At 46.2% G+C, this 27,047-nt stretch overlaps 1 protein-coding gene across 1 annotated transcript in view; it reads left to right on the forward strand.

Moving 5' to 3' along the window:
- Positions 1–2,855: 2,855 nt before the first annotated feature.
- The window catches only part of FGR (FGR proto-oncogene, Src family tyrosine kinase), a 200,197-nt gene continuing 176,005 nt past the window's right edge, over positions 2,856–27,047 (forward strand). The window contains exon 1 of the mRNA XM_088442123.1: positions 2,856–2,955. The gene's annotated coding sequence lies outside the window, so the exon portion shown is untranslated. The remainder of the gene's footprint in view (positions 2,956–27,047) is intronic.

Below are 27,047 nucleotides of genomic sequence, written 5' to 3' on the forward strand. Positions count from 1 at the left end.
GGATCCGCAGGGACAGAGCTTTATCGCAAGCTCTGTCCCTGCAAGGGATTTATAGTAAATCCCTGTGATATTGCCTGAATTCGCAATGCGAATTCACTCGGTAATATCACACTACAATCCGCATTCAATATGCGGATTGTAGTAAATAGAGCCCAATAAGAGCTCCTTGCCAGCAAGTTGTCAGCTCAAATAGCACATGACACAACAACGTCTCTAGCTTTAATTTCTCCTGCAAATGTTGCTGCCAGGATTAAACTGACCTTTTCCAAGAGACCCACTTGCCTATAATTATTGACACCTCTACTGTCAATAATTATAGGCAAGCCCAGACCTCACTCAGGAATTGCTAACTTCTGCGCATGCTGAGTCCTCAGGCTGCGTCTGGTAGCGCAGTGGATAATTTATGCAAGCCCCTGCAACGGTGTTGAGTCACACTGGCACACCTGCGTTCGCCCGACCACCACCCCGTTACACCCAAAATGGCACTTCCTGTCCATCACTCTGTAAAGAGTCTGCGTAGCCTCTGTGTACGTAATTCTGACCGCACTGCAATGCAAATTGACCGATTGCATGTGTATACGCAACTGCTTTCCTTACTTGAATAAGACCCCTAGTGTGCTGGTGTATTTTTTAGTTTTTTCCTGGTGAAGCTGACCTTTATCCCATGCGACTTTTTTGCATGAATATTATACTACATATCGATCTATTGTCACGTTTGACTATATTACAGTTTAGCTAATGTTCCGTTCGATCTACGGTACGTCGATCTACACTCCCTGTCTAACTATCATGGTTGACCTATGTATTGTCTATCTAGACACAGCCGATCTAATGAACCAGACTACCTAACGCATGTGCAGTACAGGCCTGGGGCTCTATTTATCAACATTATTTTTACTAAAATAATGTGAAAAAGGGTGTTTTCACACCCTTTTCACATTATTTTAGTATCACCTATAGTTATTACAGGGCAATTGGAGTAGAATTCATAAAATTCTACTCCAACCCCTAAGTATCACTTATTTTTAGTAAAGCAGATCGCATTTCCCATAACTGTAATGGGAAATGTGATCTGACCACAGTTACTAAAAATAAATGTGAAAAAAATATCGGGGGAAGCCCTGTGATAATAACGCCACCTGGAGGTGGCGTTATCCAGGGTCTCCCCCGGTTACCGGCCTCCTGCCCTGCTCTAACGGCAAGCCGGGAGTCGGTCCCTGTAATCAGGTGGGTGGTCTAAACAGACCGCAAGCTGATTACTGTAAAAAAAAAAGTAAAAAAATTTTTTACCCACCTGACTCCAGGGACCGGTGATCAGGCCTCCGGTGATGACTCCCCTCCGGTCAGCTGGTCTCCCACAGTGCACTGCTGCCCGGTCATCAGGTGATCGGGCAGCAGTGCAGTATGGGAGATCACCTGACCGGAGGAATGGAGAACATCACCGGAGGCCTTCAGCATGCAGGTAAGTGTAAGTAAGGGAGAGGGGGGTCGCAGGGGGGGGGCGATCACGGGGGGCGGGGCTTAGCACCAGGGGCGGAGCTTAGCGCCGGAGGGGGGTAGCAGCGGCGACCGGTCGGCGCATGCGCGGGCACTTAATCACGGTAGTTTTGGCGAAAATACCGTGATAAGGCACCGAAGGGGATTAGCAGGGATTATCGCAAGCTCTGTCCCTGCAAGGGATTTGTAGTAAATCCCTGTGATATTGCCTGAATTCGCAATGCGAATTCACTCGGTAATATCACACTACAATCTGCATTACCAATGCGGATTGTAGTAAATAGAGCCCCTGGTGAGAGGTGTCACTTAGAGGGCCTGATTCAGACCCGGACGCTAATCTGCGGACGCTCGCTAGGGGCAATTATCGCACATATGCATATGCGTCAAAGTACGCAAGTGCGAACCAGTCACTGCGGCCGGGAATCGTGCGCTGGTAGTACACAGACTGGAAGCTACTTTGAGTGACAGCGCCATTTGTGGGTGGTGACAGGGGAAGGGTCTTGTGAATGGGGGAGTGGATGTGCGAACGCAGACGTGTCTGAGCATCAAAACAGAGTTTAATGGGTGTGCATAATTAGCAAAGTTGCATCATTGAACACGTCACTTGGTTGTTTTTTAGCCTGAACTGATCGCAGTGCTTGCGGTGGGGTGGGGTAGGGGCTACCTCAAGTGCTGCGTGCAGCTCCGATGGGTCGTCGTCCTCTAAGAAATAGAGGGCATCCTTAAGCCAGACAGTGCGATTGCGGGATTTGCATACCCGGTCCCTTGTGAGCATTCGCAGCTTAGCGACCGGGTCTGAATCAGGCCCAGAGTTCAAAGCAGCCCTGCCATATAACCTAATGGGGCTGCTGGAAAGTGTTACTAAAATAATAATAATAATAATAATAATTAAAAAAAAAATGCTGGTGCTAAATGGGTCTGTTACCATGCAAACCCTGACAGTTGGGGTGAACCCATAGCTATGGGGGTACCACATATAGATTATAAATACGTCATTAACAAGCGTAGCTTCCTTTAAACATTTAACATCCTTTTATAAAGACTGAATTTTTTGTGTGTCTCTCGGTATACTGTATAATAGAGGAAGGCGTTAGATGGCAAAGAGGAACCTGAGAAAGGAGGAAGTTTGAGGGACAGTTTTCTAAGGGTGTGAATTAGCTGGGAGAGAGAACTAGAGAATTGAGAGAGAGAGAGAGAGAGAGAGAGAGAGAGAGAGAGAGAGAGAGAGAGAGAGAGAGAGAGAGAGAGAGTGAGAGTGAGTGAGAGAGAGAGAGAGAGAGAGAGAGAGAGAGAGAGAGAGAGAGAGAGAGAGAGAGAGAGAGAGAAGAGAAGAGAGGTAAAGGGTAGATCTATAAGAAGGAGGGACAGTAAAAGAGAGGTAAAAGTGTGTGTAAGTAAGAGATAAGTAGACAGTAACTGTCAGAGAGGTGTCGGATGATAGCCATCTCACATTAGAAGGTAAGATACATAATTTTTAGTATGTATATATTATGTGCAGGATGATATCTGTGAAGTACAGCAATTGCCAATGGAATATTTTCATGCTTGGAAATGACTGAAAGGCTGCTCCCATGCCTGAAGTTGGAGATGATACTGTAACTGGAAGAAGGTTGGGAACCTGGAAGAATTAAGTCATTAACAGGATAACAGGTTCCTTTGTCATAAGATAAGCAAGTCCAGAGGTTTAACCACTAGCTGCAAAATTTGCTCTGGTGAAAAATTTTTGGGGGTTTTACGAGACTGGTGGTAGATTTGAATAGGAATAATTTAGCAATTTAGTTATAGAATGAAAACAGATAGTTTACTGTTTATTTCCCTAATAGTGCCTTATAGTGTCTACTTTTGGTTATCTTAATTGACATTTGGTAAAGCTGAAAATTTTTTCACGTTTTCATTGTCACAGCGAACTTAAGAGTACAGTCATAAAAGGAATCCCTACACATCGAAGAACAGTGTTTGCTTTCACTTTACTTTTCTATAGAAGTTATGTAATACATCTACAGTAAATATACAGTAGACATAGCTTAATTGAGCCAACAAGTCCATGGGCTCTATTTACTACAATCCGCATTTGTAATGCAGATTGTAGTGTGATATTATCGACTGAATTCGGATTGCGAATTCAGACAATATCACAGGGATTTACTACAAATTCCTTGCAGGGACAGAGCTTGCGAGAAATCTCTGTCCCTGCGAATCCTCTCCGCACACTAGTCACGGTATTTTCGCAAAAAATACAGTGACAAAGTGCCCGCGCATGCGCCGACCGGCCGCCGCTGCTACCCCCGGCGGTAAGCCCTGCCCCCATCATTAAGCCCCACCCCCCACGATCGCGGAACCTCCCGCAACCCCCCCTCCCTTAATAGCACTTACCTGCAGTCATCGGTGCTCCGGTGATGTCTTCCATGCCTCCGGTCAGCTGATATCCCATATTGCACTGGGACCTGATCACCTGATGACCGGGCCCCAGTGCACCATGGGAGACCAGCTGACCTGAGGGGAGTCATCACCAGAGCCCCGACCACCGGTCCATGGAGTCAGGTAAGTACATTTTTTTTTTTTACTTTTTTTTTATTTTACCAGAGATCAGCTTCTGGTCTGTTTAGACCACACAGCTGATCACTGAGACCGGCTCCGTGCTCTGCTCTGCCTTTTAGAGCAGAGTAGGAGCCCGGAGACACTGGATAACGCCACCTCCAGGTGGCGTTATTATCACAGGGCTTTCCCTGGTATTTTTTTACAATTTATTTTTAGTAACTATGGCCAGATCACATTTCCCATTACAATTATGGGAAATGCAATCCGCTTACTAAAAATAAGTGCTACTTAGGGGTTGGAGTAGAATTTTACAAATTCTACTCCAATTGCCCTGTAATAACTATAGGTGATACTAAAATAATGTGAAAAGGGTGTGAAGCAGCCTTTTTCACTTTATTTTAGTAAAAATAATGTCAATAAATACAGCCCCATGTGAGAGTCACTATAGAAAATATCTTGGAAATGGATATATATATTTCACGACTTTTCCTGGAATGAAATTTTAGTCTACAATTTTCTTTGAAATTCAGCTAATAGTGATAAGGCCCCAATGTACCTACGCGATTTCTAGACGATCACACGATATTCGACTTGACGTACGTTCAGTCTTGTTGAAATCGTGCATGTTTTCATACGATGCTCCCGTGGGTCCTTCAATCGTATCTTATGATCATATGTGCAGCACATATGTTCGATCTTATCGTATTCAGAACGTGGCATTTTTTTTTACATGCGATCCATTGTGTGGCAATTCAAGTCATTTCAATGACTGTCCATATTCCCATAATGAGCGCGTGAGGCACAGGATCGATGTTACGACAGATCTTGTGCTAAGAAAAAAAAGAAATGGTGTCGACAGGACTGCAGGGTAATCTGATGTGAATCGGATCGGATGCTGATCGTGTAGGTGTATGGGCCCTTATACAGTTCTGTTGGAATCTATGGAGAGTATTTCATGTCAAAATGGGCTGTCAGTTAACCTAGCAACCAGCCCATCACTGATCAACCTCTCTTCACAGTTAGGCGTGCGCACCAGTCTGACCAATTTGCGCATTTGCAAAAAGGATCTTCCCGGGCCCCCCGGCCGGCCATTCCATCCCTGCCCAGATCACACCTCCTCCTGCCGACGTCCAGTCACCTGGGGCATGTCTACCCCTCTGTCTCCCTCTTAGCTGTGCCCCTGGGCTATCCAACACTGTAAAGGAGCTGAGGAAAATAATGTTGTTGGGTTGATGTGCTGTGTGCCAAGGTTAACAGTAAGGATGCCCTCTATGTCTTAGTGAGCGACAGCAGTTAGCGTGCGCTGGACTATAAAACCTCCCACCTGTCACTCGCAGCACACGTCATCACAAGTGTCTGATTAATCGTGAACATCGAGGGCCATCGGAGCTGCACGCAGCGCTTGGGGTTGACGTAACCTACCCCAAGCACTGCGAGCAGTTCAGGCTAAAAAACAACCAAGTCACGTGTGCAATGACGCTACTTTGCTAATTATGCACACCCATTAAACGCCGTTCTGACGGTCAGACACGCCTGCGTTCACACAACCATTTCCACGTTCACAAGCACCTTCCCCTCTTACCACCCACAAATGGCACAATCTGCCACTCAAAGTAGCGTCCTGTCTGTGTACTATGAGCACACGATTGAACATCGCAGATGCTAGTTTGCGCATGCGCACTGCGACTTAGAGGCATGTGCAGACGGGTGACAATCGCTCCTAGCGAGCAAGCGCAGCTTAGCGAACGGGTCTGAATCAGGTCCATTGTTTGATTACACTTACAGAAAAAATTTTTATAGCATGCTTACACTGGGCACTCCTGGTGTTTTCGCTAGGACTGCCGGCTGCCTGTGCCGGGGGTCACTCCATCAGCATTCAAGCTTGAACTATGCTCCACCAGTGGATCCTCCTGCGAACCATTCGATACGAAGATAATTTTACCGCGTTGGTGACTACGGTACTGCCAGCCCCAGTCTAGTATCAATCTCCTCTGTGAGAATGCAGAGCTCCTGGCGTCTAAAGCTGGCGGCTCTCATGATGGCAGTGATGGACACCAGTGCCACTATATATATGGAGTACTGTGCTGTGATTTGCTATTACAGACACGTGTGACCTCACATTTGTGCAAAACACAAGGGTCTCTACATACAAATGGTGGATATAAGCAGCATATGTTAGCTATACAAATGGGGCACTTAAACAGTTATTTTATACACTGTGTACAACATAACTACATGTACTCATGTACAATCTTTCCTCATAAATTGTAATTATTTGGTTGTAAAAAAAAGAGACAAATCTTTAACATAGCAAATATACTGTAATATCTTTACTAATATAAGGATGCTGTGTCTGTTTGTTCCAAGTTTTTGCAAAAACTACTGAACCAATGTTCATGAAAACTGCATCATCATTTAGTGGAAAGTCCCAGAAATAACCTGAACTTTATTTTATCTTGATCAGTCAAGTTAAAACTGAGTAATAACAAAAACAACATTTATTGACATCATCAATACAAGAGATAGATGTAGCACCATTTGTGCGGCCAGTAAAGTAAGGGAGAGGTGCTTTGGGCCCACGTTCACTTTAATAGGATAGGCTACATAGCAGTCTGTGCACAGGGCACACAGTGACATTGGTGTGAGTGGTGGATGAATAGGATAGGCTACATAGCATTCAGGGCCTGATTCAGAGCCGGACGCTCTGAATCAGGGCCGGCCCTCTGGTTTGTCAGAACGGCCTCCTGGCCACTCGCATAGCTGTGGGTGACCACCCACAGCTATAGCGAGCGGCCATGATGATGGTGGCGATGGTCAAGACCATCGCGACCATCAGGCTTGCGATGAGACCCTTGTGGTAGGGTCTCGTTGCCGCAAGCCCAAGAGTGCTTTCGGCTCAAACAGAGCCGAAAGCACTCCCACTGACATCACTTGTGATGTCAGTGGGGCCAGCCCCAGATGGTAGGCGTTCCCATGGGAGCAGCCAAGCCCCCTGTCCGCCCACCATAGGGGGCGTGCTGTCACTCAACATCGACAGCACGCATAGCGCTCACGAGCGGGTCTGAATCAGGCCCTCTGTGTATAGGGCACACAGTGACATTGGTGTGAGTGGTCGGTGATTAGGATAGCCTACATAGCAGTCTGTGCACAGGGCACATAGTGACATTGGTGTGAGTGGTCGGTGAAGGTGCTGCTGCCACCAGTCTGTATAGCGCTACTGGTCACGTGGGCCACTCCCTTGACAGGGCCCCTGTGCAAAGCAATACAAGAAGAAGGCCTCAAATAAAAATAAATGTTGGCAGAAGCGATTTCATCGTGGGCAAAGCTGTGGGCAACAGCTAGTATTATGTATGACTACACTTACTCTTACAGTTCTGGTACTCTATATTATTCAGTATGCACAACTAAACATTACAGATAATTGCAATGTATTGGACTGTGAGCAATCAAACTGCAATGTTATTGATAAATATATTAAGATTAAAAGTCAATTTAAAAGAAATAATTATCCAGTACATATTGGTGAAACTCCCTACCCCATGGTAAATCAAGTGTTCCTTCCACAACCTCCGCATCCTCCTGCTCAATGGCCGGTTCATCCCATGGCACCCTGCTTTTTATGGCGATGTTGTGAAACACCACACATAGAGCGATTATTTTACAAACAACATTTGGTGCATACATGAGGGCTCCCCCAGGCCAGTCAAGGCACCTGAAGCTGGCCTTCAAGAGGCCAAAGGTCTATTCAGTGATCTGCCTGGTAACTATATGTGTGGATTGTAGGATATCTCTGCCTCTATGTTGCAAGCCAGGAGACAGGAGCCATGGGCAACAAGGGTATCCACTATCTCCTTAAATTAAGAAACATCACATGATAGAAACATATATAATTCGGAGGTACAAATCAAAACCACAAGTACAAAAATATTTATACAGCAATCATGCATCTGTGCCTTGCTTCACAGATAATTCCTGCCATAACCCTGATTGCTGGATGATGAACCATCATGTGCACTTGCTGCAAAACTGGCAAACAGGAGGCACCACATACAACTTTAACATTAATAGAGTGGCATATTTATGGTCCATATACACTATATATATATATATATATATATATATATATATATATACATATATATAAATACATATATATATATATATATAGTCCATAAGAGAGAGCACTCACCAGGCTTGTAATCCAAAGTAGAAAAAAGTAGTTTTATTCGCTTACATCATAATACAGGTCGACGTTTCGGTCCCACAGCAGGACCTTTATCAAGACCACCAAGTGGCAGAGACAGAGAGAACAATATCTAACCACCACCACCAAGTTGCCTTATAAACCCAAAATCAGGGTTGGACACATCCCCCTCAGCGGCGTCATCGTGCCATCAATCATGTTACCTTAATTAAACATTCCCTTAGTCATCAGCTGCATTAACAAACAACATATACACCTACGTCATTCACGCCAGTCCTAACTTGAACTGCGACAAAATGTACATCACGCTAGTCACTGCTAGCGATAATGCCGATAGTCACATGACACAGCCACCGGACATCCTTTCACCAAAAGCGTCACTGACCGTCATGGCAACACGAGCTTGCATTCCACACCATGGAACGCAAATGGCGCCCAACTCAACTAGTCACCAGCGTCTCTTACCATCATGTTTACTGGAACTAATTAATAATTTGCCTAAAACGCTCAATCAGCTAGAACATGAGAGCATATAAGCCCATCTCACTTAATAAGCATAACCTCACAGCATATTCTACCATCATATTTGGACGCTAGTGTGATCACTTATGGATCGATTCCCAACCCTAACCGGGTAACCATAGCAACCAACGATATCACCAACTTAAGTGACTAATAGACAAACAACATATAACATACATATAAAATATACATTATTGGTCAACAGGTCCAGAAAAAATGCTAGATACCAAAATAGATAACACAATGTCCTATGATCTTCAAGAGGATTTAATATACTGAGTATTGTCACTTAGGAATCGAAAAATATTATATAAAAAAATTATAAAAAAATATTGAGAGGATTCACCTAATTTAGTCCTCTAGGCACCAATGTGCCCAATCGGTAGATTCATTTAGCTTCTCTCCTTAATAGAGTACATCCTTGATCTCCGCCTCTCGGAGCTGGTGCGACCCAATCGATAATCATATATCGTAATGCAGAGATTTGATGTTTCTCTTTCAAATAATGTTGTGCCACTGGCTTATCAGAACTCCCCATTGCGTATGCCAGTCTAATAGAGGAACGATGCTGCGACATCTGTTCCCGAAATGTCCGAACAGTCTTTCCCACATAAAATAGACCACAAGGGCACACCAAATAGTATATCACATGGTCTAACAAACACGTAAGGTGATATTGAAGAAAGATCCTATTCCCATTCAATGGGTGACAAACGTATTGACCTGTAATTAATACTCTGCATGTAGTGCAGCCCACTCACTTAAAACAGCCATTGTGTTGGCATAGCCATTGTGTATCACATTGTTATTTTCAGCGCATATCAGGTCTTAACAGGACATCTTTGAGATTGGGACCTTTTCTCACACTTAACAGGGGGGAACTCTTCGCAATTTTCTTAAAAGATGGGTCTGAAGACACAATGGGCCAATATTTCTTAATAGCCCTGTGTATGTAATAGGTTGGAGTCACATTTAGCACTCAGGATCACCGTATTGGTGTCAATAGCCCGTCGAGTTGGTCGTTCCTGTAAAAAAAATTTTTGGGCCCTGGCGAGGCATCTCTCAATAATTTTCCTGGTATACCTCCAAGTTGCAAAACGATCACACAATTCACGTAGTTGTATCTCTGCACGCTCAGGAATCAAATTATTCCGTAGTATCCTAATAAATTGGGATTAAAGTGACAACGGGTGGTGGTTTGTAGCCCATAAAAGAGTGTTCCTGTCAGTCTCTTTTCTGAACAAGGTGTATTCCAGACCATTAAGGCCTTTAAAGACAGTAACATCCAAAAAATGTATTTCCTTGCTGTCACATAAATAGGTAAATCGAATTGGACCATCCAATGTGTTCAAAAATTGTGCCATCTCTAAAAAGGTTGTGGTAACACTTGCTAGGGCACCCTGTTTTTCAAATGTAATACAATTTTTTTTCTTTTTCCAGGTGCTTATTAACTGATAGCCCTGGGTGTGGTCCTGTCTCTTTAAGCCAGGACACACATTCATGTTTAAAATGTATGCAAGCTTGAGCCAAAGGTGGCAGACCAAGATCATTTATCTGAGAATCAGTGTAGGGACTGGCCAGATGGGAATGACCGTGAAGCGGTGGTCAGCTTAACAAATTATTGCAATATTTTGGAACCAACATTCCCTGTTTTCAAAGGAGTTGCAGTGTGAAAAGCATGTGAGTGCCGAGTTTGTATGATATTTTTAATGTAGATGGTGCGGTCACATACCAAGGGCACCCCAGATGGTTGAGTGCCGTGGATTAAGCCTGTTGTATATATATATATATATATATATATATATATATATATACATTATATACACACACATATTATTCTTGGGTGGCACTAGGGCAATATGGGTGCCATTCAGAACCACTATAACGTGGGGAAAGTCTGCAAACTCCCTAAACTGCTTCTTTGCCACAGCTCTTCATCCAAAGGCATGTCTACAAACTGGCTGTGGCGCACCTTGATGGCAGTTACTATGAACTTCAGAGTCTTGCTGAAAGTTGCTGGGAAATTCCAGCAGCCACAGCCACCATGGTTTGGAAAGATTCTGAAGTGCAGAAGTGTAAGATATCAGGTAATCTGGCTGACAATTGTAGAGGTTGTGTATGCAGGACCATTGCAGGAGCATTAGCTGATAAATGGCTTATAATACTCCTCCAATGGTTGGGATTGGGAGATTGCCATTTTATGCTCGGTTTAATATTTATCAACCCGACCTCCCAATCCCATAGAAGCCCGTACACACTGAGCTATATTTCTAGCACAGTGTGTACGGGCCTCACAGGGGCCTCACAGGGTGTCACTCTGGGTACACAGTACTGGCTGATTGGGAGAATTTACTCCATCAGCCGATTGATTGCATAGGTGTGTACCCAGGTGACAATAACTGTGTCAGTGGTGGGGTTGGGAATCGGTATAATATGCCGGCTGTCGGGATGCCTCCTGTCAGAATACCGACAGCGGCATCCCGATGGTTGGTATCCCGACAGGGGTCGGGTAAGTATACTTACCCTACCCCCTCCCACCCTAACCCTCCCTTCTGGTAGCCTAACCCTAACCCTCCCCATCTCATACCCTAACCCTAAACCTCCCCGTTAGTTCCTGAAACTAAGTCCCCCTCCTTCATGCCTAAACCTAACCCACCCCCCTTAGTGGCTAAACCTAACGCCCCCAGTGGTTCCTGACCTTAACCCTTCCCCCAAGGGGTGCCTAACCCTAACCTCCCATCCAAAATCTAACGCTAATCCCGCTGCCTGCCCTAACCCTAACACCATACCCGCCCCCCCCTCCCCCCCCGCGGCTAAGAGGACGGGTGCCACAGACTTGCCTCATTCGGGCGTCCATCCATCTGTGTTCTGGCGTCGGGATTAAGATAGGTGTCAGTGTTTCTACACCTATCTTAACTCCCTTGCCGGGTTATCAGCGTCGGCATTTAGACTACATCCCGTTCAGCTGACTACATCCCGTGGGGTTGCTGTAGGAATGTCAATAAATGATTTAAGGCCACTTTCCGCTATTTGGAGAGTTTCCAAGATGATCTGAGGTGGAAGCCTAAGTCGATATCATCATCTCATATTCAGGCAATCCATAAGGCAAAACACGTGTGTGGTAGATGTGTTCCATTGGCTGGTGACATCGGAATTGGTGTCTTCGAGGATGAGGAGAAGGGTAGTGATCAAGCACAAGCCTGATGTAGGCCAATGACGCAGAATACTGTATATGTTCAACAAAACAAACAAAAGTTTTTATAAAAACTTACTTAAGTTTCACATGGTTATACACAGATATGGCAAAACTAAGCATACATTAAAACCAGCATATTACCTGTGAAATGCCTGACATCATATAAAAACTGTTGTAAATAATAATTTGGCAATTCCAATGGTAACGGAATCACCTTTTTACAGTGATAAACTCTATTCATTATACAACTGCTACCACTAATGTGACCAAATCATCATAAACCAACATCCCACAATAAACCCAATGTATGATACTATCAAAATAGCTGACGTTATCTTGTGTAAGTTATCTAAGAGAAATCAGTCTACTTTCATTGACAGTAATGGAATCGCCATTCATGAGACATCTCATGTGTGTGTACACAAAATGGAAAAATTCAGCTTCCAGAATTAACTCTAGATTTTCACAATTGTATTGCAAGATGGGGAAATCCAGGGGATACATCTACATAAACTTGGTAAAAGTATGAGAATTTGTGTAACCTGGGCACATTTTTTAAGAAAGTAATGTAATCACCAAGCTGTGGTAACGGAATCACTGATTACATTATGTTTGCTACCTACTAATGCAACTATTACTACTTATATTTCCTACTATGTATTACAAAATATATGATTTGAGCATCAGCTGTCTCCACAAATCTTTTCACTGCTTTCATAGCAGTGAAAATTAATAATGCTACGTCTGACTCGGCAGTGCTAGTGCGCCTGCGTGAACTAGGGTTCATGCAGGCGCACAAAGCCCAGGTGTCTGGTGGAAGGAGCTGGACAGGGGAGGAGGCTTCCAAAAGGATTCCTCTTAGCAACACAGGAACTCCTTCCCTGAGAGAAAGAGTGGGTGCCACACCTCTACGCCAATGATCCCATTCTCTGGGAGATGAAGGAAGATTTCCTCAGGAACTTAAAAACTCTCTTGAGACTGAAAGAGGCCCTAATGGCCTGCATCCATGAGTCTGCTGCTCTTCTATATCAAGGAATGAGGGAGATTGCGGCCAGGATGCCAGACCCTTGGCCATAATCCCATAGACAAACACAGGGGGTGTTTCCTTCTGCCTGGAAACCCCCCTCCCCAGCCCACACCATGACCACAATAGAAATAGTAATATAATGGGTAATTTCCCAACCATGGTAAGGCTGACCCAGTCCCTGGCCAGGTGTCTAGAAGATCATGGTGGCAGTCAATCTGTCATCCTCCTCAGCCTGCTGCAAAGCATGCCCAGTGAAAGTGATTTCAGTTGCGATCTCATCCCAGATTGTTTAGCTGAAGCCAAAAATTGACTTTTTGTAGTCTCTCTAGTAAAGGTGCCACAATATGTTGAGCTTCTTGATGCTGCAATATGGCAACTGTCTTTTTGTTTTAGGCCCTACTCAGTCTAGGAATGTCCAGGCGGATTTACCCTGGAGTCCCCTGTTTATTTATGCGCGATGTAGTGCTGTATCCTTGTTTGACAGCATTTGGAGTGGGTGCTTGATGAGCATTGCGGGCCCCCTATTTTTTTGTTACATTTCTTGTTAAAATCGTTCCAACTATTAGAATTTATTATGTTGCCCCCTTGACATAAAATCATTCCTACCAGTGGCGTAACTATAAATTTTGCTCCCCCATGCCAAAAAAGTTCAAGGCGCCCCCCGCCCAAAAAACAAACACACCTAAAGACAACATTTAAGGTGTGCGGTTTCATGTTCACGATACAGTTATGTGCCGTACACATTATGACAGTAATAAGTAATAAGTAATACCACTTATAACACATTATGCCCACCGGAATGCCCCAATAACACATTATGCCACACCATAATACCCCTTACAACACATTATGCCACACAGCAATGCACTGTACACATGCCACACAGTGATGCCCTTATAACAAATTATGCCATGCCGTAATGCCTCTATTTCACATTATGCCACATAACACATTATGCCACACAGTAATGCCCCTTATACATTATTCCCCTTATAACACATAATGCCACACAGTAATGCCCCTAATAGCACATTGTGCACACAGTAATGCCCATTACATCCCACCCTGACAGGTCTACTTCATCAACCCTCCTCTCCGCTCCTGCCAGACTATCACCTCAGCTCAAGACAGCTTGCACAGCTTTTATGTCCATGTAGAACCAGATTATTGGGAACATAGTTTCTAACCTATTAAATTAGTGCCCCTTATATTATATAGTGCCCCCTGTAGTTGTGCTCCATATGCAATGCCCCCTGTAATAGTGCCCCTTATGCAATACCCCCTGTAGTAGTACCCATTATCCAGGACCCCCTGTAGTTGTGCCCATAGGCAGTGCCCCCTGTAGCTGTGCCCCTGTAGTTGTGCCCCTTAAAGTATTGCCCCTGTAGTTGTGCTCCTCTAAGTAGTGTCCCTTGTAATTCTGCTCCTTCAAGTAGTGCCCCCTGTAATTGTGCCCCTTCAAGTATTGCCCCTGTAATTGTTCCCCTTCAAGTAGTGCCCCTGTAGCTGTGCCCCTTCAAGTAGTGTCCCTGTAGTTGTGCCCCTCAAGTAGTGCCCCCCTGTAGCTGTGTCCCTTAAAGTATTGCCCCTTGTAGTTATGCCCCTTAGAATAGTGCCCCTTCAAGAAGTGCCTCGGTAGTTGTGCCCCTTCAAGTAGTGCCCACTCCCGCGCTGCAGACGCGGCCGCTCAGGTTCCTTACTGCGCGGATGACGTCATGACGTCACCCGCGCAATGCATTACTGGGAACGCTGGCCTCTGAAGTGATCGGAGGCTTCCTTAGCCTCCGATCACTTCAGAGGCCAGCGCTCACAGTTGCAGTGGTGTAACCACTGCCCCCGGCGCCTCCAAGCTACTCGGCGCCTCCAAGCCACCGCGGGGGCTGCGGGGGCAGTAGTTACGCCACTGATTCCTACGCCTCTGGGTGTAAGTGGCACATCCAGTCCGCCTTCCAAACATTTTATAGCATGGAAAGTAGTAGTACAAACCCTTTCATTTTCTCCTCAAACACTGCTCAGTTTAGCCTCATGTATGGTTTAAAACAATGAGAGGAGAATGACATTTGCAAATTTTCTGTGCATGAAGCTTGTTATTACATTGCTGAGAGTGTACCTGGAAATGTACTTTTCCACCAAGGTGCAACATGAAGCCACACAACGGGTGCCATTGAAGTATAGGACCCTTTGCACTTTGATAGGAATGCCCTCTCCATGCTTAACTCCCCTCAGCCTCGGCAACATTCTGCTTATCAACAAACGTTGGTAAGTTTGATCCAGTAATATAAATATATATATATGATATATAATTTTATATATATATATATATATATATATGCCTCAACAGATATATAGGTGTGTTTTCACACATCAAGACAGTTGGCAGGTCGAATGCTGGTTCTGCTAGTAGCTGGCTGTGTATAGCAATTATTGGCCTATGCAGTACATTATTTATTAGTAATGCTTAAAGGGTGTGTCCAGTCAAATTATGTTAGCCTCCCATATCTGTACTTATCAGCAATCCAGGGCTCCTTGTTAATGCATAAATGGTACAATGTATTTATACGATTTAAAAACTAACATGTACCTATTACACACCAGAGCAACATTGCATTGGTCCATAGAGCTTATTGAAAGAACTGAATGTATTGTTGTATTAAACTATGATCTACAGCAGAACTGCAGGAGAAATGCAATCTTCTCTTGGTTTCCACTTTTAGTAAGCAAAGAACAGGATGTCCACTGTTATTTCTTTTATTGATGAGCAGAAATGGACTTTACATTATTACTGTAAATATAAAACGTATCACAGATTTCTATTAACTCAGGGCCTGATTCAGTACCGATTGCAAGTGCAACTACGTACGCAGATCGAGCGATTATTTGCCCTTGCGCATGCATATAGGCCGCACTGCGTGTGTGCTGCGATCGCACTGCGATTACGGAGGCACAGAGGAATCCATCGCAGAGTGAGTGACAGGCTGTTAGCGCTTGGGGGTGGTGACGAGGGAGTGGTCGGAAAAATGCAGGCGCGTCTGTTTGTTTGAATGCTGTTGTTTGTGTGTGCATAAATTAGCCACTGCGATTGCATACACAGCTTGAGAGCCCAATGCATGCAAAGAGACTTGCAGTGTCTGCGACAGACCAGACCTGACCTGTCAATGCTGCATGGGTGTTCGATGTGCATCGATGGTACCAATATTTACGCAGAAGAGCAACAGTGGACGCATGTGAGAAAGCAGTAGTGGGCTTCTTTATGCCGGCTGAGCTTTGGGAAGTATTAGCATATTTTAGCAGCTGCTTTCTGTGCAAATTTGCAGCTGCATATGCAATTGTGATCTGTACTGAATCAGACCCTCTGTGTGATTTGTGCACAAATGTATCACTTGTATAACTAAGGGATAATGCAGACAAAGCTATATAGACAGAGGAACCTAACCCCAAATAATATTTAGAGTACCTTATATTGTGGGATAAGTTACAATAAGATGTGTCCACAGGACGTGACCATTTCCTGTACAGTAAGCTCACAGTGAGTATGCAACACTGTGCAAGACATATTGTTTTAACCTAACTGTCTAAAATAACTGTACTGTGCTATTATCTGTAAAATGATACTGCTATTATGCCATGCATGCAAGTAACATGTGTATTCTGTGGTAAATAACACTGTACAATATAACATGCAGGTCAACATAATGTATTTGGCCCCTTTGAATTTTACATGGTAACTACATATTTAAATTTTAAACCACATAAAAAACAGTGTGAACAGCCACTAAAGTACATATAGGTGGCATACTCAGTGCTGTGACCTAATTTGCCTATTTGTTAATATGTAGTTCCCCATTCCCCATATATGAAGTCCCAAATTTCAAGTACAAAAAAACACATAAGGCATAAGACAATCTGAGTTTGTGAAACTCCAGAAATTCTGTGGCTTTATTTACGAAACAGCGGCTATTGTAAGCTGCTGCTTCCCGGTGGGTCGCAGTCTGTGTACAGCCCAGCATGCCGCGGGTGCCGTTTCAAATTTTCGCCTTACACTTACGGTACAATAGCTGCTGCTTCGTAAATAAAGCCCACAGTGTACAAAGGTATAAAAAACACAGTCAGCTTTCAAATAAGCTTTACTTAAATACAAGCCTCTGTGAAAACCCTGGCCACCACTTTCTTAAAAGTATTCTTTCATTCATGGTAGTTCATATGGAGAAATAAATATTCATCAGAAAAAAGAATGACTCACCCACACTACAATCAAATAATCAAAGCAGGGCATCCCCTCTTCTGCAGCTCACCACAGAGAGCTTCATGTGCTGTGTGATTGTGATTGGCTTCATTGTTCATTGTACCGCCCTATTTCTCTTCTCCCTTTTGCCTCCAAACTACTTGAGAGGCTTGTCTATAGCCGCATCACCAGCTATCTCTCTGACAACTCCATCCTTGATCCTCTCCAATCTGGCTTTCACCAACGTAACTCCACTGAAACTGCCCTGGCCAAAGTCACCAATGACCTGCTTACAGCCAAATCCAGGGGCCACTTCTCTCTGCTCATCCTCCTGGACCTCTCTGCAGCCTTTGACACCGTGGACCATACTCTCCTCCTTCGCACCCTTCAGACCTTTGGGATCTCTAACACCGTCCATGCCTGGTTCACTTCTTACCTCACCAACCGCTCCTTCTCTGTGTCTTCCTCCGGCTCCACCTCCCCCCCTTCCACCCTTCCCGTTGGTGTCCCACAGGGTTCTGTCCTGGACCCACTGCTCTTCTCCCTGTACACTTCTAAACTAGGAGAACTCATCAGCTCCTTTGGCCTCCAATACCACCTCTATGCCGATGACACACAACTATACCTATCCTCTCCTGAACTCTCCCCTTCTGTTCTCTCTCAGGTAACCAGTTGCCTCTCCGCCATCTCTTCCTGGATGTCAGAGCGCTCTCTGAAGCTCAACATGGACAAAACCGAACTCATCATCTTTCCCCCTAATAGAGTCTCCACTCCAACCAATCTCGCTATCACTGTTGACAACACAATCATCTCCCCTGTCCCCCAACTTCGCTGCTTGGGTGTCACCCTTGACTCCACCCTCTCCTTCACACCCCACATTCAATCTCTGACTCAATCCTGTCAGCTCCAGCTATGCAACATCGCTCGTATTAGGCCTTTCCTCTCCCAGAATGCTACCAAACTGATTATTCATTCACTAATCATTTCTCGGCTTGACTACTGCAACCTTCTCCTTACTGGCCTTCCACTTTGCCATCTTGCTCCCCTCCAGTCTGTTCTCAATGCGGCAGCTAGACTTATATTCCTCTCCCGCCGTTCCACTTCTGCTGCTCCCCTCTGCCAAAACCTGCACTGGCTCCCATTCCCCTACAGAATCCTCTTCAAACTCCTCACCTTTACATACAAGGCCCTCTCTAACTCTACTGCTCCCTACATCTCAAACCTCATTTCCTTACATACTCCCTCCCGCTCACTTCGGTCTGCCAATGACTGTTACCTCTCCTCCGCCCTGGTTACTTCATCTCATGCACGTATCCAAGATTTTGCTTGTGCAGCCCCCCTTCACTGGAATGAGCTCCCTCGCTCGATCAGGCTCTCCCTGACCCTGCAGAGCTTCAAACGTGCACTGAAAACCCACCTGTTCACCAAAGCATACCCTTCCACCACATAACCATGTTACCAGGTCTCTATCCCTCCCACCTCAGCCATCTCTACCCTGCTTACTTCCTCCACTCAGGTCCCCCTCTACATACTCTTGCCTCATGTCATCTGTCTGTCTCCCCTTTCCCCTAGATTGTAAGCTCCTAGGAGCAGGGTCCTCCTCCCCACTGTCTCACAGCCTTCTTCTCTAGCACTTCTATGACAGCCTTCACCTTCCCAGCTGTATTGTGTATGGAGAATTGTGTTGCTAATTGTTACTTGTGCTCTGTTTATAAGTTGGTTACTGTATTGTAATGTAATGTTCTGTGTACCCTTTACTGTATGTACGGTGCTGCGGACCACTTGTGGCGCCCTATAAATAAAATATAATAATAATAATTGTACCAGTGGCGGATTCAACCTAAGGGCTGTGCAGCCTCTTCCACCCACTGTACAATCCACAAACATAATTTTAAATGCTAATCAGATGAACCAGTCCATGTGGGTAAAATAAGTTCCATAATATTAGGTAGTACACTGTCCACAGCACTATACAGCTTCACACAAAACCTTAATTATGCCCACCTCCTAAATGTATACTGAAGGTATTATTAGGATGAAGTAAATTGCTCCTTCCAAGAGGTTGATGTCTGCAGAAGGTAACTGATATATTTATGGTTCTCCCTGTGATCCAGAAATGTCATCGGCAAATTCCCCAGTAGATACCCTGAGGCAAAGGGAACAGCCGCTGGTCCAACTTAAAGGAACGGGTCACAGAATCCTCTCACATTAGATGCAGTAGCCAGCAGATGTAACTTGCAGAGATACTTGGCAGAGATCATAAAAAGCATCTCCTGAAAGCCACCGTCGCCCAATCACATGAACCAGCTCGGTGAGATGAAAGCTTGTCACAGCGTACTGGCTGCTCAGTGGGGGCAAATGGCAACTGGAGTTCCACAGCTGTTAGGTGGGAGCAGTTGACAAGGGAAGTGTGATAAGACTTATATACCTATGGCCCTCATTCAGAGCCGTACGCTCTGAGCAGAGCGCACGCTCTGCATGAGGGCCGGGCTCCTTTTTCATGGAGCGTCCTCCTGGACGCTCGTATAGCTGTGGGTCACCACCCACAGGCTATACGAGCGTGCATTTTGATGGCCGCGATGGTCGTGACCATCGCGACCATCGAAATTGCGAGCCGGAGCCTGCGGTTGAGGTTTTCAACCGCAAGCTCCGGAGTGATTTTGGCTCTATCAGAGCCAAAATCACTCCCACTGACATCACTAGTGATGTCAGTGGGCCGGCTTCTGACGGGAGGCGTTCCCGTGGGAACGCCCCCGTCAGGGAGGCACGCCCCCGGCACGCCCACCAAAGGGGGCGTGCTGTCAATCAACATTGACAGCACGCCCCCTTTGATCGGACACAACGAGCGAAGGAAAGTCCTTCGCTCGTCGTGTCTGGCGCATGCGCACGACGGAGCTCCCTCCGTCGTGCGCATGCTCAGTGCAGGCCATCGACCCACTTGCGAGCGTACAGCCGCTCGCGAGTGGGTCTGAATCAGGCCCTTAGTTCTCATTTGTAATAAACCAAGTAGGAGGTTAAGGACAAGTCCATCTAGTCCCAGATCAAATCTATGACGCGTTTCTCCATCAAAGGGGGGTATTCAATTGTTTTGCCCCTTTACGCACCCGACAGGAAATATTCAGTTGTTGCTCCTGTTGGGTGCGATCAGCTGCCAGCGCATCATTTCAGCTTGTAGCCTTAGGGGGGTGCGAGCTGAAATGGGCAAAAAGTGACCTGTTTGGGCACCTAAACAGCACTTTTCGCGATCGCGCCCAGCACTTTGGTCGGGGGTAGCCATTTCAGGCGGCTAAACCCGACCACTTTGGATGTGATCAGCACGAAAAACAGCAACAATAGTGGCCCACGATCTCCTGTCACTTTAGATGGGAGATGGGGCACACTATAACAATTGAATACCGCCCAAAGTCGGTGACGGTTTATTCAGAAGGAAGGTAGCATAAGACACAGTGATATAACAGGCATGATAGCAGTGTAGAAGCAGCCTGGAGCTTATGGGTATTTCTGGACAGTGTAGTGTGTCAGGTGTCTCGTGGTAAAAGCACTGGCGGATGTTAACTTTGTAGGCTCTGCACACAGCAAACAGAAGGAGAGTCTCAGGGTAACAATTGTCCATGAGGAACATCAGCCAGATAGAAGCTCAGAGATGCCATGCATATGCAGTAGCGCATGTCAGAGGTCGGACCTCTTGAGGAGCTAGAGCAGGTCCTACAGGCCACCGTCTCAGTTTACTGTCTTAAAGCATGGACTGAGTAACCCAGAGCTCTCTTCATCCAGCACCCTCAAGGCCCTCAGGTTTTCTGCATGCAAAGCAGCTGTAAATGGATTCTACCTCCCTAACTGCCCAGCAATCATGAAGGAGGGACAGAGGCCCTGATTCAGAGCCGGATGCTCTGACAGAGCACTCTCTCAAGACCATCGCGACCATCGGGCTTGCGACGAGACCCTTGTGGTAGGGTCTCGTGGCCGCAATCCCCAGAGAGATTTCGGCTCTAACAGAGCCGAAATCTCTCCCACTGACATCACTCGTGATGTCAGTGGGGCCGCCCCCAGATGGTAGGCATTCTCATGGGAATGCCTCCGTCTGGGCAGCCACCCACCCCGGCCCGCCCATCAAAGGGGGCGTGCTGTCACTCAACTACGAGACCCGGAGCGACGGATTGCCCGTCACTATCCGGGTCTCGCGCATGTTCACGACGGAGCCGACTCCAGCGTGCGCATGCGCTCTGGGCCACCATCGACCCAGTTGCGAGGACAGTCCTATGCATACTATAAATATAGACAAGCATATGCTAATGTCTTCCAAAGCTTAGCAATGTGTACAAATATATGACTCCATGATTTGTATCCACTATGGACCTGATTCAGAGGTGGACGCTATTGCAATTCGCATGCAGACTTTGTGATTGTTGGCCATAGCGTATGCATATGCATCGCAGTGTGTGCGAGAAGGCAGCTGTGCAATCCCGCAGCGATCGCCGTGCGAGCCCGCAGACCACGGAGACCCATTGCTGATTGACAGGAAGTGACCATTTGGGGGTGTTGATGGGGGGTGGTTAAGGAAACGCAGGCATGTCTGGGCGTTTAAACACTGTTTCATGGGCGTGATAAATTAGTCACTGCAAGTGCATACGCAGCCCTGTGCGGCAGAAGAGCTCCCTAGGCTGCGACAGGTCAGACCTTCCGCAAAGGTAAAATGGCCACCGATGCGATTGCGCATGCAAGTACGAATGCAGCAGTTGGCGTCTTTATGCTCGGGTGATCTTTGCTAACATTAGCATATTTTCACAGCTATGAGCGTGGGAATGTGCGGCTGCGTACACATTAGTGTCCACCTCTGACTCAGTGCCTGATTCAGACCCGCTTGCAAGTGCTATGGTAGCCCAATGCGCATGCGCACGACAGAGCCAGCTCCGTTTTGCGCATGCGTGAGACCCGGATAGCGACGGGACAATCCATTGCTCCGGGTCTCGTACCAAAGGGGGCATGCTGTCGATGTTGAGTGACATCACGCCCTCTTTGGTGGGTGGGCCGGGGGCATGGCTGCCCAGACGGAGGCGTTCCCACGGGAACGCCTACCGTCTGGGGCCTGCACCACTGACATCACAAGTGATGTCAGTGGGAGTGCTTTCGGCTCTGTTAGAGCCGAAAGCACTCTGGGGCTTGCGGCCACAAGATCCTACCACAAGGGTCTCGTCGCAAGCCCGATGGTCGCGATGGTCTTGATGGTCTTGGTTGGGTGATGATGCCCCTGACATCTTACCTATTGTTCATTCCCTTTCTTGTACCAATCAGATGTGCCAGTGCCACATCATGTTTTATGAATCGTGCCACTTCAGGCAATCTTGGCATTTACTTCACAGACTGTATTTGCAATCGGCATGATGTTAGATGTGCTTTTTTAATCACACAGACTTTTGGTGTGATATATGAATGGGGTTTATAATGCTGTATAAGTGGCCAACATGCTGCAGCATTTGAGGGTTAGAGCAGGGCAGTTTTCCAGGAGTGCCAAGGCCAGGGACTGAGTTGAATAATGCAGATTTCCTGACCTCGCCAGCTGCCAGTCTGAGTATGCTGAAGCTTACTCAGACTGGCCGGTGCTGCCGCCATCGTGACCGATGGCAGCGATGGTGATCCGATGCAGTGTTTACGGACGCTGTACTGGGATCGTAATTGCTGTCAGGAGGCGTCTGCAATCTATAGACACCTCCTACAGCATTTAAATATTTGCTGATGGTATTGCACAGCCGCTTCCTTGCAGCTCTGCAATACTGTCCACATCTGAATCAGGCCCTAAATACTAGAGATGTGCAGGTTCAGATTCCTTGAACATGAACTCACCCGAACTTAGGGGTTACAAGCCAAACCGAGTGCTGGCTCAGGTCTTCCCGCCAACTTCAGATCCCAAAGCAAGGTAAAACGTCATCTCCCCGGGGCCGGATCTCGCGTGTTTTGGATTGCATATAAAAGTCCCTCCCTTGTGATCGGGTGCCATGTCACACAAGAGATCAGAGGTAGAGGGTGTGGACTGTGGGCTGCAGCAATGTGGTAAAAAACGTCACTTTCAGGCACCAAAAAACGCCATTGTGTTAAAGGGCACTGTGTTATTAAAAAAAAAATGCCATAAAGAGGCACTGTGTTGTGTGTTCAGGACTACATGAACTGTGGTCCTGATTCAGCGATGGACTGAATTGCAGCGCCGCACACAAACAGCTGTGCAATTCAGGCCATCTAAAATGCTAACGCAGCAGGAGGTGTCTGTAAGGAATTGATATCTTCTTGCTGCATATGCGATCCCAGCGCTGCGACCGAGGTCTCAGCCTGGGATTAACATCACAACCATCGTGAGTTGCTCCTTTGGCCAGACTGAGTAGCTGGAGCAGCCTGATTGGATCCTAGTCAATTGCGAGGCCAGGAAATCTGCATCCAATGAGACAGACCCTGGCCTCGTCCCCCCTGGAAGAGTGTGGCAACACGCCCCTGTTTTGGGGAATGGTATGACCACACCCCCGCTCCACCCCGCAAATGTCAACCATCGGGTTAGTGTACATCTCTGAATCAGGCCATGTGTTAAAAAAGCCACTAGGAGAACTGTGCTAAAGGGGCACTGTATTAAGTTGCTATTACTAGGAGCACTGTGAGGCACTGTGATGTGTTCAGGCACTGCGGACCTGATTCAGTAAGGATCGCTGCTGCGATCGCAATAGCAAGTACACACGCAGTCTCACTGCAAAGATATGCTAATGATTGCAATCGCAATGCCGTCGCTGCCTAACATAAGGACGCCCACTTTACACACATCCTTAATACTTAGCAAGTCTGCAAAACCATCGGTAACAGTGAGTACAATCGCAGCCTCATGCACACTTGCACAAGGTCAGACCTTACTCAGAAATTGCAAACTTCAGCACACGCTATGAGGCCTCAGGATGCGTAGGGCATCGCAGTGGATAATTTCTGAATGCCCACGCAATGGCATTCAAATGCACAGGGATACCTGCGTTCGGCCCACCATCCCCCGTCACCACCCACAAACAGAACTTCCTGTCAATCACTCTGCAATGGGTCTGCATAGCTGCTGCAAACGCACTGCCACTCACAATGGCTAGTTTGTGCACTGCGATGCACACGCATGTGCAGTACGTAACAATCGGCCGATTGCGTGCATATGAACGAATGTGTTTCTTGCTGAATCAGGCTCAATGTCATTAGCGTGTCATTACTAGGAGCACAGTGAGGCGCTGTGTTGTGGGCTCAGACACTGTTAAAAAAAACACCATTAAGGTGCCATTACTAGAAGCACTGTGAGACACTGTGTTGTGTGTTCAGGCACTGTGTTATTAAAATAAATATTAAAATAAATCTGTTGCGTGATTAGGCACTGTGTTGAAATATAACATCATAAGGTTGCCATTACAAAGAGTGCTGTGTTCAGGCACTGCGTTAAAAATATTAAAATAAAATTGTTGTGTGTTGGCACTGTATTAAAAAATAACATCATTAGGGTTCCATTAGTGGGAGCGCTGTGAGGCACTGTGTTGTGTGTTTAGGCACTAGGTTAAAAAAATATTAAAACTGTTGTGTGCTCAGGCACTACATTAAATAATAAGATCATTAGGGTTTCATTACTAGAAGCGCTGTGAGGCACTGTGTTGTGTGTTCAGGCACTGTGTTAAAAAATAACATGATTACGGTGCTATTAATAGGGGCCTGATTCAGAGATTTACATAATGCCGATATTTACGCATATTGAGAAATTGTTTGCCATTGCATATGCATGTAAGCTGCACTGTGCATATGCAGCGATTGTTTTGCAATTGCGTTCACACAGAGGATTTATTCGCAAAGTAAGTGATAGGTAGTCAGCGTTTGGGGAGGTAAAGGAGGGTGGTTAGGCAAATGCAGGCATGTCTAACTGTTTAAATGCCATTTCCTGGGTGTGCATAAATTAGTAATTGCAATCTCCTTCGCACGATGAGAGCTTTCTGGACCTCATTCAGAGTCGGTCGTAAGCGGCCGCTCGGTCGTACGCCTAACGACCGAGAAACTGAAAAAGGAAGCAATCGCACGGCCGGTCGGTCGCAACCACAGTGACGCCCATACATGAACAATACACCTCCACTAGCTAGCGAGTGATAGCAGCTAGCGATCAAGTCAATCGTTGTCAGTCGCTGTATGTTAATTTTCTTCTGATGGTTGCGGCCGCTTGTGTTGTGTTGATGCCCACAAAAATAAAAAAAACGCATAGAAAAAGCCATCCCCATGAAATTTATTTATTCTTATTATTCGCTAATGCAAATGCAGCTGAATCAATTACAAGCCAATTAGCAGTGTTATTAGCTTCATCAATCGATTATTAGCTGGTTGCATTGTGTGGCTCAAAATAGAAATATTAATCCTAACATCAATAACATTCGATAGTATCGATTGTACTCTAGGGCTTGCCAGGCCTCGAACCTGCTCGCAGAGTGACGTTTTACTACTTCTGGCCTTCTATGTCGGTCGTAGCAGGTAATTTATGTACGCCCCTAAAAAACACCCTCAAAACGCTGAGGCACGCCTGCGTTTTCAGACCACCACCCCCGTCAACACCCACAAACGGCCTTTCATGTCAATCAACTCTTGGAAGCCACTTCCTGCTCGTAAGCCGTACGATCTACAGCATTTTGGATCACAAAGCCTCGTACGCACATGCGCACAACTAACCGTGCGCATGCGTGGTTTGGAAACATCGGATGCGTACGACCGAGCGGCCGCTTACGACCGACTCTGAATGAGGTCCTCTGTGTGTTAGGAGAGCCATAAGGGTATATTTACTAAAGTGCGAGTTTTTAGAAGTGGAGATATTGCCCATAGCAACCAATCAAATTCTACTTATCATTTATCCAGCACCTTCTATAAGAAAATAGCTAGAATCTGATTGGTTGCTATGGGCAACATCTCCACTTCTAAAATCCCACACTTTAGTAAATATACCCCATAGTGTTTGAGGCAGGTCAGACTTGACTTATAAGCTGCGTGGCTGGCCAATCTGTGTCCATACCTCCCAACTGTCCTGCATTCAGCGGGACAGTCCCATTTTTCTGGGACTGTCCCGCTGTCCCGCCCACGAGCTTCAGTGTCCCGCGGTGGGGGAGAAGTTGGGGAGAGCAGCGGGTGTGCTGGAGGAGAACAGATGCTGTGTGTATGTGTACGGCATCTGTTCTCGTGTGAACGGACTGCCTGGGGGCTAGCCAGCATCTCGGAGAGTGCTGGGTACGCCCCCAAAGTGCCGAAAACGGGGGAAGCCGCGAGGCTCCGCCCCATTTTTAATAGGCTCCACCCCTTTTTATTAGGCCACACACCCTTTTTGGACACGCGTGCCGATGGCGCGCAACCTGTCCCTCCTTCGGCGCGCGACCTGTCCCTCCTTCCAACATTGAAATTTTGGGAGGTATGTGTGTCTGTTACCAATGTTTATGCTGTTGTACATTGTCGGACAGATATGAGAAGCAGTGGGCATCCCTATGCTCGGGTAAGCTTTGAAAACCTTAGCATATTTTCGATTTCACATGAAATGCCACTGCGATTGCATTAGCGTACATCTCTGAGTCAGGCCCTAGGAGCACTTTCAGCACTGTGTTGTGTGCTCAGACACTGTGTTAAAAGTATTCAAATAAAAGTGTTCTGTTCAGGCACTGTGTTAAAAAATAACATAAAAAGGGTGCCATTACTAAGAATGCTGTGTGGCACTGTGTTGTGTGTTCAAGCACTGTGTTAAAAAATAAGTTTGTTATGGTGTCATTACTAGGAGCTCTGAATCAGGCCCTAGGAGCACTGTCGGGCATTGTGTTGTTGTTCA

Source organism: Taudactylus pleione, unplaced genomic scaffold, assembly GCF_031769625.1.
Source record: "Taudactylus pleione unplaced genomic scaffold, aTauple2 ptg000305l, whole genome shotgun sequence".
NCBI lineage: Eukaryota > Metazoa > Chordata > Amphibia > Anura > Myobatrachidae > Taudactylus > Taudactylus pleione.